The sequence below is a fragment of the Nerophis lumbriciformis genome, unplaced genomic scaffold, assembly GCF_033978685.3.
Source record: "Nerophis lumbriciformis unplaced genomic scaffold, RoL_Nlum_v2.1 HiC_scaffold_86, whole genome shotgun sequence".
Lineage (NCBI taxonomy): Eukaryota > Metazoa > Chordata > Actinopteri > Syngnathiformes > Syngnathidae > Nerophis > Nerophis lumbriciformis.
Window position 1 is genome coordinate 85,001 of NW_027316624.1, and position 10,000 is coordinate 95,000.

The following is a 10,000-nucleotide window of genomic DNA, read 5'->3' on the forward strand; positions in this document are numbered from 1 at the left end:
CTAAGTGTCTAGGAGGATGTCCCTTTAAGAAGGCCGACGTGCTATGGTTCTCCACCTGGGTACGGAACGCCAAATTAGTCCCTCTCCTAGCTGGAAGTCCAAAAAAAAGGCGTGAATTTGACTAAGTGTCTAGGAGCATTTCCCTTTAAGAAGGCCGACGTGCTATGGTTCTCCACCTGGGTACGGAACGCCAAATTAGTCCCTCTCCTAGCTGGAAGTAGTCAAAAAAAGGCGGAAATTTGACTAAGTGTCATTATTTTAGAGTACCAGGCCTCTATAGAAAAGTTTGGTTTTTTGTCTATGTGTCATCATTTTAGAGTACCAGGCCTCTATAGAAAAGTTTGGTTTTTTGTCTATGTGTCATCATTTTAGAGTACCAGGCCTCTATAGAAAAGTTTGGTAAATTTGACTAAGTGTCTAGGAGCATTTCCCTTTAAGAAGGCCGACCTGCTATGGTTCTCCACCCGGGTACGGAAAGCAAAATTAGTCCCTCTCCTCGCTGGAAGTCCAAAAAAAAGGCGTGAATTTGACTAAGTGTCTAGGAGGATGTCCCCTTAAGAAGGCCGACGTGCCTTGGTTCTCTACCTGGGTACGGCACGCCAAATTAGTCCCTCTCCTCGCTGGAAGTCCAAAAAAAAGGCGTGAATTTGACTAAGTGCCTAGGAGGATGTCCCTTTAAGAAGGCCGACCTGCTATGGTTCTCCACCTGGGTCCGGAAAGCAAAATTAGTCCCTCTCCTCGCTGGAAGTCCAAATAAAAGGCGTAAATTTGACTAAGTGCCTAGGAGGATGTCCCTTTAAGAAGGCCGACCTGCTATGGTTCTCCACCTGGGTCAGGAAAGCAAAATTGTCCCTCTCCTCGCTGGAAGTCCAAAAAAAAGGCGTAAATTTGACTAAGTGCCTAGGAGGATGTCCCTTTAAGAAGGCCGACGTGCTATGGTTCTCCACCTGGGTCTGGAACGCCAAATTAGTCCCTCTCCTCGCTGGAAGTCCAAAAAAAAGGCGGAAATTTGACTAAGTGCCTAGGAGGATGTCCCCTTAAGAAGGCCGACGTGCCTTGGTTCTCTACCTGGGTACGGAACGCCAAATTAGTCCCTCTCCTAGCTGGAAGTAGTCAAAAAAAGGCGGAAATTTGACTAAGTGTCATTATTTTAGAGTACCAGGCCTCTATAGAAAAGTTTGGTTTTTTGTCTATGTGTCATCATTTTAGAGTACCAGGCCTCTATAGAAAAGTTTGGTTTTTTGTCTATGTGTCATCATTTTAGAGTACCAGGGCTCTATAGAAAAGTTTGGTAAATTTGACTAAGTGTCTAGGAGCATTTCCCTTTAAGAAGGCCGACCTGCTATGGTTCTCCACCTGGGTACGGAACGCCAAATTAGTCCCTCTCCTCGCTGGAAGTCCAAAAAAAAGGCGTGAATTTGACTAAGTGTCTAGGAGCATTTCCCTTTAAGAAGGCCGACGTGCTATGGTTCTCCACCCGGGTACGGAAAGCAAAATTAGTCCCTCTCCTCGCTGGAAGTCCAAAAAAAAAGGCGTGAATTTGACTAAGTGTCTAGGAGGATGTCCCCTTAAGAAGGCCGACGTGCCTTGGTTCTCTACCTGGGTACGGAAAGCAAAATTGTCCCTCTCCTCGCTGGAAGTCCAAAAAAAAGGCGTAAATTTGACTAAGTGCCTAGGAGGATGTCCCTTTAAGAAGGCTGACCTGCTATGGTTCTCCACCCGGGTACGGAAAGCAAAATTAGTCCCTCTCCTCGCTGGAAGTTTGACTAAGTGTCTAGGAGCATTTCCCTTTAAGAAGGCCGACGTGCTATGGTTCTCCACCTGGGTCTGGAACGCCAAATTAGTCCCTCTCCTCGCTGGAAGTCCAAAAAAAAAGGCGTGAATTTGACTAAGTGTCTAGGAGGATGTCCCCTTAAGAAGGCCGACGTGCCTTGGTTCTCTACCTGGGTACGGCACGCCAAATTAGTCCCTCTCCTCGCTGGAAGTCCAAAAAAAAGGCGTGAATTTGACTAAGTGCCTAGGAGGATGTCCCTTTAAGAAGGCCGACCTGCTATGGTTCTCCACCTGGGTCCGGAAAGCAAAATTAGTCCCTCTCCTCGCTGGAAGTCCAAAAAAAAGGCGTAAATTTGACTAAGTGCCTAGGAGGATGTCCCTTTAAGAAGGCCGACGTGCTATGGTTCTCCACCTGGGTCTGGAACGCCAAATTAGTCCCTCTCCTCGCTGGAAGTCCAAAAAAAAGGCGTGAATTTGACTAAGTGTCTAGGAGCATTTCCCTTTAAGAAGGCCGACGTGCTATGGTTCTCCACCCGGGTACGGAAAGCAAAATTAGTCCCTCTCCTCGCTGGAAGTCCAAAAAAAAAAGGCGTGAATTTGACTAAGTGTCTAGGAGGATGTCCCCTTAAGAAGGCCGACGTGCCTTGGTTCTCTACCTGGGTACGGAAAGCAAAATTGTCCCTCTCCTCGCTGGAAGTCCAAAAAAAAGGCGTAAATTTGACTAAGTGCCTAGGAGGATGTCCCTTTAAGAAGGCTGACCTGCTATGGTTCTCCACCCGGGTACGGAAAGCAAAATTAGTCCCTCTCCTCGCTGGAAGTCCAAAAAAAACCCGTAAATTTGACTAAGTGCCTAGGAGGATATCCCTTTAAGAAGGCTGACCTGCTATGGTTCTCCACCCGGGTACGGAAAGCAAAATTAGTCCCTCTCCTCGCTGGAAGTCCAAAAAAAAGGCGTAAATTTGACTAAGTGCCTAGGAGGATGTCCCTTTAAGAAGGCTGACCTGCTATGGTTCTCCACCCGGGTACGGAAAGCAAAATTAGTCCCTCTCCTCGCTGGAAGTCCAAAAAAAAGGCGGAAATTTGACTAAGTGCCTAGGAGGATGTCCCTTTAAGAAGGCTGACCTGCTATGGTTCTCCACCCGGGTACGGAAAGCAAAATTAGTCCCTCTCCTCGCTGGAAGTCCAAAAAAAAGGCGGAAATTTGACTAAGTGCCTAGGAGGATGTCCCTTTAAGAAGGCTGACCTGCTATGGTTCTCCACCCGGGTCCGGAACTCAAAATTAGTCCCTCTCCTAGTTGGAAGTCATCAAAAAAAGGCGGAAATTTGACTAAGTGCCATCATTTTAGAGTACCAGGACTATAGTGGGGGAATTGGAGCCCTCTGGTGGACACTCGCTGCAAATGCACCCTGAATTAAAGACATTATTTCCAGTTCTTTTGGGGCCCTATTTTCAGGCGTAAATTTGACTAAGTGTCTAGGGGCATGTCCCTTTAAGAAGGCCGACCTGCTATGGTTCTCCACCTGGGTCTGGAACGCCAAATTAGTCCCTCTCCTCGCTGGAAGTCCAAAAAAAAGGCGTGAATTTGACTAAGTGCCTAGGAGGATGTCCCTTTAAGAAGGCCGACCTGCTATGGTTCTCCACCTGGGTACGGAACGCCAAATTAGTCCCTCTCCTCGCTGGAAGTCCAAAAAAAGGTGTAAATTTGACTAAGTGCCTAGGAGGATGTCCCTTTAAGAAGGCCGACGTGCTATGGTCCTCCACCTGGGTCAGGAACGCAAAATTGTCCCTCTCCTCGCTGGAAGTCCAAAAAAAAGGTGTAAATTTGACTAAGTGCCTAGGAGGATGTCCCTTTAAGAAGGCCGACGTGCTATGGTCCTCCACCTGGGTCAGGAACGCAAAATTGTCCCTCTCCTCGCTGGAAGTCCAAAAAAAAGGTGTAAATTTGACTAAGTGCCTAGGAGGATGTCCCTTTAAGAAGGCCGACGTGCTATGGTCCTCCACCTGGGTCAGGAACGCAAAATTGTCCCTCTCCTCGCTGGAAGTCCAAAAAAAAGGTGTAAATTTGACTAAGTGCCTAGGAGGATGTCCCTTTAAGAAGGCCGACGTGCTATGGTCCTCCACCTGGGTCAGGAACGCAAAATTGTCCCTCTCCTCGCTGGAAGTCCAAAAAAAAGTTGTAAATTTGACTAAGTGCCTAGGAGGATGTCCCTTTAAGAAGGCCGACGTGCTATGGTTCTCCACCCGGGTCCGGAACTCAAAATTAGTCCCTCTCCTAGTTGGAAGTCATCAAAAAAAGGCGGAAATTTGACTAAGTGCCATCATTTTAGAGTACCAGGACTATAGCTGGGGAATTGGAGCCCTCTGGTGGACACTCGCTGCAAATGCACCCTGAATTAAAGACATTATTTCCAGTTCTTTTGGGGCCCTATTTTCAGGCGTAAATTTGACTAAGTGTCTAGGGGCATGTCCCTTTAAGAAGGCCGACCTGCTATGGTTCTCCACCTGGGTCTGGAACGCCAAATTAGTCCCTCTCCTCGCTGGAAGTCCAAAAAAAAGGCGTGAATTTGACTAAGTGCCTAGGAGCATTTCCCTTTAAGAAGGCCGACGTGCTATGGTTCTCCACCTGGGTCAGGAAAGCAAAATTGTCCCTCTCCTCGCTGGAAGTCCAAAAAAAAGGCGTGAATTTGACTAAGTGCCTAGGAGCATTTCCCTTTAAGAAGGCCGACGTGCTATGGTTCTCCACCTGGGTCAGGAAAGCAAAATTGTCCCTCTCCTCGCTGGAAGTCCAAAAAAAAGGCGTGAATTTGACTAAGTGCCTAGGAGCATTTCCCTTTAAGAAGGCCGACGTGCTATGGTTCTCCACCTGGGTCAGGAAAGCAAAATTGTCCCTCTCCTCGCTGGAAGTCCAAAAAAAAGGCGTGAATTTGACTAAGTGCCTAGGAGGATGTCCCTTTAAGAAGGCCGACGTGCTATGGTTCTCCACCTGGGTCAGGAAAGCAAAATTGTCCCTCTCCTCGCTGGAAGTCCAAAAAAAAGGCGTGAATTTGACTAAGTGCCTAGGAGGATGTCCCTTTAAGAAGGCCGACGTGCTATGGTTCTCCACCTGGGTCAGGAAAGCAAAATTGTCCCTCTCCTCGCTGGAAGTCCAAAAAAAAGGCGTGAATTTGACTAAGTGCCTAGGAGCATTTCCCTTTAAGAAGGCCGACGTGCTATGGTTCTCCACCCGGGTACGGAAAGCAAAATTAGTCCCTCTCCTCGCTGGAAGTCCAAAAAAAAGGCGTAAATTTGACTAAGTGCCTAGGAGGATGTCCCTTTAAGAAGGCTGACCTGCTATGGTTCTCCACCCGGGTGCGGAAAGCAAAATTAGTCCCTCTCCTCGCTGGAAGTCCAAAAAAAAGGCGGAAATTTGACTAAGTGCCTAGGAGGATGTCCCTTTAAGAAGGCTGACCTGCTATGGTTCTCCACCCGGGTGCGGAAAGCAAAATTAGTCCCTCTCCTCGCTGGAAGTCCAAAAAAAAGGCGGAAATTTGACTAAGTGCCTAGGAGCATTTCCCTTTAAGAAGGCCGACCTGCTATGGTTCTCCACCCGGGTCCGGAACTCAAAATTAGTCCCTCTCCTAGTTGGAAGTCATCAAAAAAAGGCGGAAATTTGACTAAGTGCCATCATTTTAGAGTACCAGGACTATAGCTGGGGAATTGGAGCCCTCTGGTGGACACTCGCTGCAAATGCACCCTGAATTAAACACATTATTTCCAGTTCTTTTGGTGTTCCCGGGGAATGAGAGGCCTTTTGTGGGCCAGAAAGAGTGGGGGACCCTTGGAGCCCCTATTTTCAGACAGTTTGGCTTATTTCGGTGACGCCGGGGCGTCCATCAGGTCTTCCCGGGGAATGAGAGGCCTTTTGTGGCCATATGTCAACAAAAGAGTGGGGAAATGGAGCCCTCCGGTGGACTCCCGCTGCAAATGCACCCCCCAAATTAAATACATTAATTCCAGGCCTTTTGGGGCCCTATATTCAGACGGTGTGGAGCCCTCCAGTGGACTCCCGCCTCCAATGCACCCCCATAATTATAGACATCACCCCCCAAATTAAACACATTATTTCCAGTTCTTTTGGGCCTCTATTTTCAGACGGTTTGGCGTATTTCCTTGACGCCGGGGAGTCCTACAGGTGTTCCCGGGGAATGAGAGGCCTTTTGTGGGCCAGAAAGAGTGGGGAACCCTTGGAGCCCCTATTTTCAGACAGTTTGCCGTATTTCGGTGACGCCGGGGCGTCCATCAGGTCTTCCCGGGGAATGTGAGGCCTTTCGTGGGCCATATTTTCAGACAGATTGGCCTGTTTCAGTGACGCCGAGGCGTCCATCAGGTCTTCCCGGGGAGTGTGAGGCCTTTTGGGGCCCTATTTTCAGACAGAAAAAAAAGAAAAGTAACCCTTACACTACAAAGGACAGCGGGGAAACGCCCCCCCAGCAAAGTCACAGGGGAAGTGGGGTAGACAAGTGGAGAGTGTCTGGGGAAAAGTCCACAAAATGATCAAAAATCACACACAGGTACGAGTGCCACAAGTCCCGCCGCGTCCCACCCGAGTCCGAGGTGCCCCCCACATGCCCAAAACGCACCCAGCAAAGGTGCACTGTGAGTGGGGAAGAAAAGTTGGAAAAGTGGGCAAAAGTCCCGAATTTGATCCAAAATTATACCCAGGTTCGAGTCCCACAAGTCCCGCCGCGTTCCACCAGTGTCTCGGGGTGCCTACAATGTCCACAACTTACCCAGCAAAGGTGCACTGTGATTGGGAAGAAAAGTTGGGAAAGTGGGCAAAAGTCCCGAATTTGGTCCAAAATCACACCCAGGTTCGAGTCCCACAAGTCCCGCCGCGTTCCACCAGGGTTCCGGGGTGCCTACAATGTCCACAACGCACCCAGCAAAGGCGCACTGTGATTGGGAAGAAAAGTTGGGAAAGTGGGCAAAAGTCCGGAAAAATGACCAAAAACCACACCCAGGTTAGAGCCCCACACGTCCTGCAGTCGCACCCGAGTCCTGGGATGCCCAACATGTCCAAAAAAATCAAAAAAAGCCCAAAAAATCAAAAAAATCCCCGGGCCGTATCTTGGACGCCGGCGTACCGCGTTCGGCCCTCGTGCCGTAGTTTGGCGACCGATTGTAAAAATTTGCCGCGACCGGCTAGTTTTTTTCCTTGGAGTAAATAGAGAGTAGATCCAGCAGAAAATATGCACTATAAACAAAGAGAGGGAGTTTGGAGGGGGGCAAAAACGCCCTCTTGGAACTTTTGCAGCAGCACACATCAAACTAGCGGGGAGAAGGCATGCATAGCAAAAGTCCACGAAATGATCCAAAATCACACCCAGGTTCGAGTCCCACAAGTCCCGCCGCGTTCCACCAGGGTTCCGGGGTGCCTACAATGTCCACAACGCACCCAGCAAAGGCATCACACCCAGGTTCGAGTCCCACAAGTCCCGCCGCGTTCCACCAGTGTCTCGGGGTGCCTACAATGTCCACAACGCACCCAGCAAAGGCGCACTGTGATTGGGAAGAAAAGTTGGGAAAGTGGGCAAAAGTCCCGAATTTGGTCCAAAATCACACCCAGGTTCGAGTCCCACAAGTCCCGCCGCGTTCCACCAGGGTTCCGGGGGTGCCTGGCATGTCCACAACTTACCCAGCAAAGGTGCACTGTGATTGGGAAGAAAAGTTGGGAAAGTGGGCAAAAGTCCCGAATTTGGTCCAAAATCACACCCAGGTTCGAGTCCCACAAGTCCCGCCGCGTTCCACCAGGGTTCCGGGGTGCCTACAATGTCCACGACGCACCCAGCAAAGGCGCACTGTGATTGGGAAGAAAAGTTGGGAAAGTGGGCAAAAGTCCCGAATTTGGTCCAAAATCACACCCAGGTTCGAGTCCCGCAAGTCCCGCCGCGTTCCACCAGGGTTCCGGGGTGCCTACAATGTCCACAACTTACCCAGCAAAGGCGCACTGTGATTGGGAAGAAAAGTTGGGAAAGTGGGCAAAAGTCCCGAATTTGGTCCAAAATCACACCCAGGTTCGAGTCCCGCAAGTCCCGCCGCGTTCCACCAGGGTTCCGGGGTGCCTACAATGTCCACAACTTACCCAGCAAAGGCGCACTGTGATTGGGAAGAAAAGTTGGGAAAGTGGGCAAAAGTCCCGAATTTGGTCCAAAATCACACCCAGGTTCGAGTCCCACAAGTCCCGCCGCGTTCCACCAGGGTTCCGGGGTGCCTACAATGTCCACGACGCACCCAGCAAAGGCGCACTGTGATTGGGAAGAAAAGTTGGGAAAGTGGGCAAAAGTCCCGAATTTGGTCCAAAATCACACCCAGGTTCGAGTCCCACAAGTCCCGCCGCGTTCCACCAGGGTTCCGGGGTGCCTGACATGTCCACGACGCACCCAGCAAAGGCGCACTGTGATTGGGAAGAAAAGTTGGGAAAGTGGGCAAAAGTCCCGAATTTGGTCCAAAATCACACCCAGGTTCGAGTCCCACAAGTCCCGCCGCGTTCCACCAGGGTTCCGGGGTGCCTGACATGTCCACGACGCACCCAGCAAAGGCGCACTGTGATTGGGAAGAAAAGTTGGGAAAGTGGGCAAAAGTCCCGAATTTGGTCCAAAATCACACCCAGGTTCGTTTGGTCCAAAATCACACCCAGGTTCGAGTCCCGCAAGTCCCGCCGCGTTCCACCAGTGTCTCGGGGTGCCTACAATGTCCACAACGCACCCAGCAAAGGCGCACTGTGATTGGGAAGAAAAGTTGGGAAAGTGGGCAAAAGTCCCGAATTTGGTCCAAAATCACACCCAGGTTCGAGTCCCACAAGTCCCGCCGCGTTCCACCAGGGTTCCGGGGTGCCTACAATGTCCACAACGCACCCAGCAAAGGCGCACTGTGATTGGGAAGAAAAGTTGGGAAAGTGGGCAAAAGTCCCGAATTTGGTCCAAAATCACACCCAGGTTCGAGTCCCACAAGTCCCGCCGCGTTCCACCAGTGTCTCGGGGTGCCTACAATGTCCACAACGCACCCAGCAAAGGCGCACTGTGATTGGGAAGAAAAGTTGGGAAAGTGGGCAAAAGTCCCGAATTTGGTCCAAAATCACACCCAGGTTCGAGTCCCACAAGTCCCGCCGCGTTCCACCAGGGTTCCGGGGCGCCTACAATGTCCACAACGCACCCAGCAAAGGCGCACTGTGATTGGGAAGAAAAGTTGGGAAAGTGGGCAAAAGTCCCGAATTTGGTCCAAAATCACACCCAGGTTCGAGTCCCACAAGTCCCGCCGCGTTCCACCAGGGTTCCGGGGCGCCTACAATGTCCACAACGCACCCAGCAAAGGCGCACTGTGATTGGGAAGAAAAGTTGGGAAAGTGGGCAAAAGTCCCGAATTTGGTCCAAAATCACACCCAGGTTCGAGTCCCACAAGTCCCGCCGCGTTCCACCAGTGTCTCGGGGTGCCTACAATGTCCACAACGCACCCAGCAAAGGCGCACTGTGATTGGGAAGAAAAGTTGGGAAAGTGGGCAAAAGTCCCGAATTTGATCCAAAATTATGCCCGGGTTGGAGTACCACGAGTCCGGCCGCGTTCCACCGGTGTCCCGGGGGTGCCTGGCATGTCCACCACTTACCCAGCAAAGGCGCACTGTGATTGGGAAGAAAAGTTGGGAAAGTGGGCAAAAGTCCCGAATTTGATCCAAAATTATGCCCGGGTTGGAGTACCACGAGTCCGGCCGCGTTCCACCGGTGTCCCGGGGGTGCCTGGCATGTCCACCACTTACCCAGCAAAGGCGCACTGTGATTCAGAAGAAAAGTTGGGAAAGTGTGGAAAAAAAGGACCGGGAAATATCCAAAATTATGCCCGGGTTGGAGTACCACGAGTCCGGCCGCGTTCCACCGGTGTCCCGGGGGTGCCTGCCATGTCCACAACTTACCCAGCAAAGGCGCACTGTGATTCAGAAGAAAAGTTGGGAAAGTGGGGAAAAAAAGGACCGGGAAATATCCAAAATTATGCCCGGGTTGGAGTACCACGAGTCCGGCCGCGTTCCACCGGTGTCCCGGGGGTGCCTGCCATGTCCACAACTTACCCAGCAAAGGCGCACTGTGATTCAGAAGAAAAGTTGGGAAAGTGGGGAAAAAAAGGACCGGAAAATATCCAAAATTATGCCCGGGTTGGAGTACCACGAGTCCGGCCGCGTTCCACCGGTGTCCCGGGGGT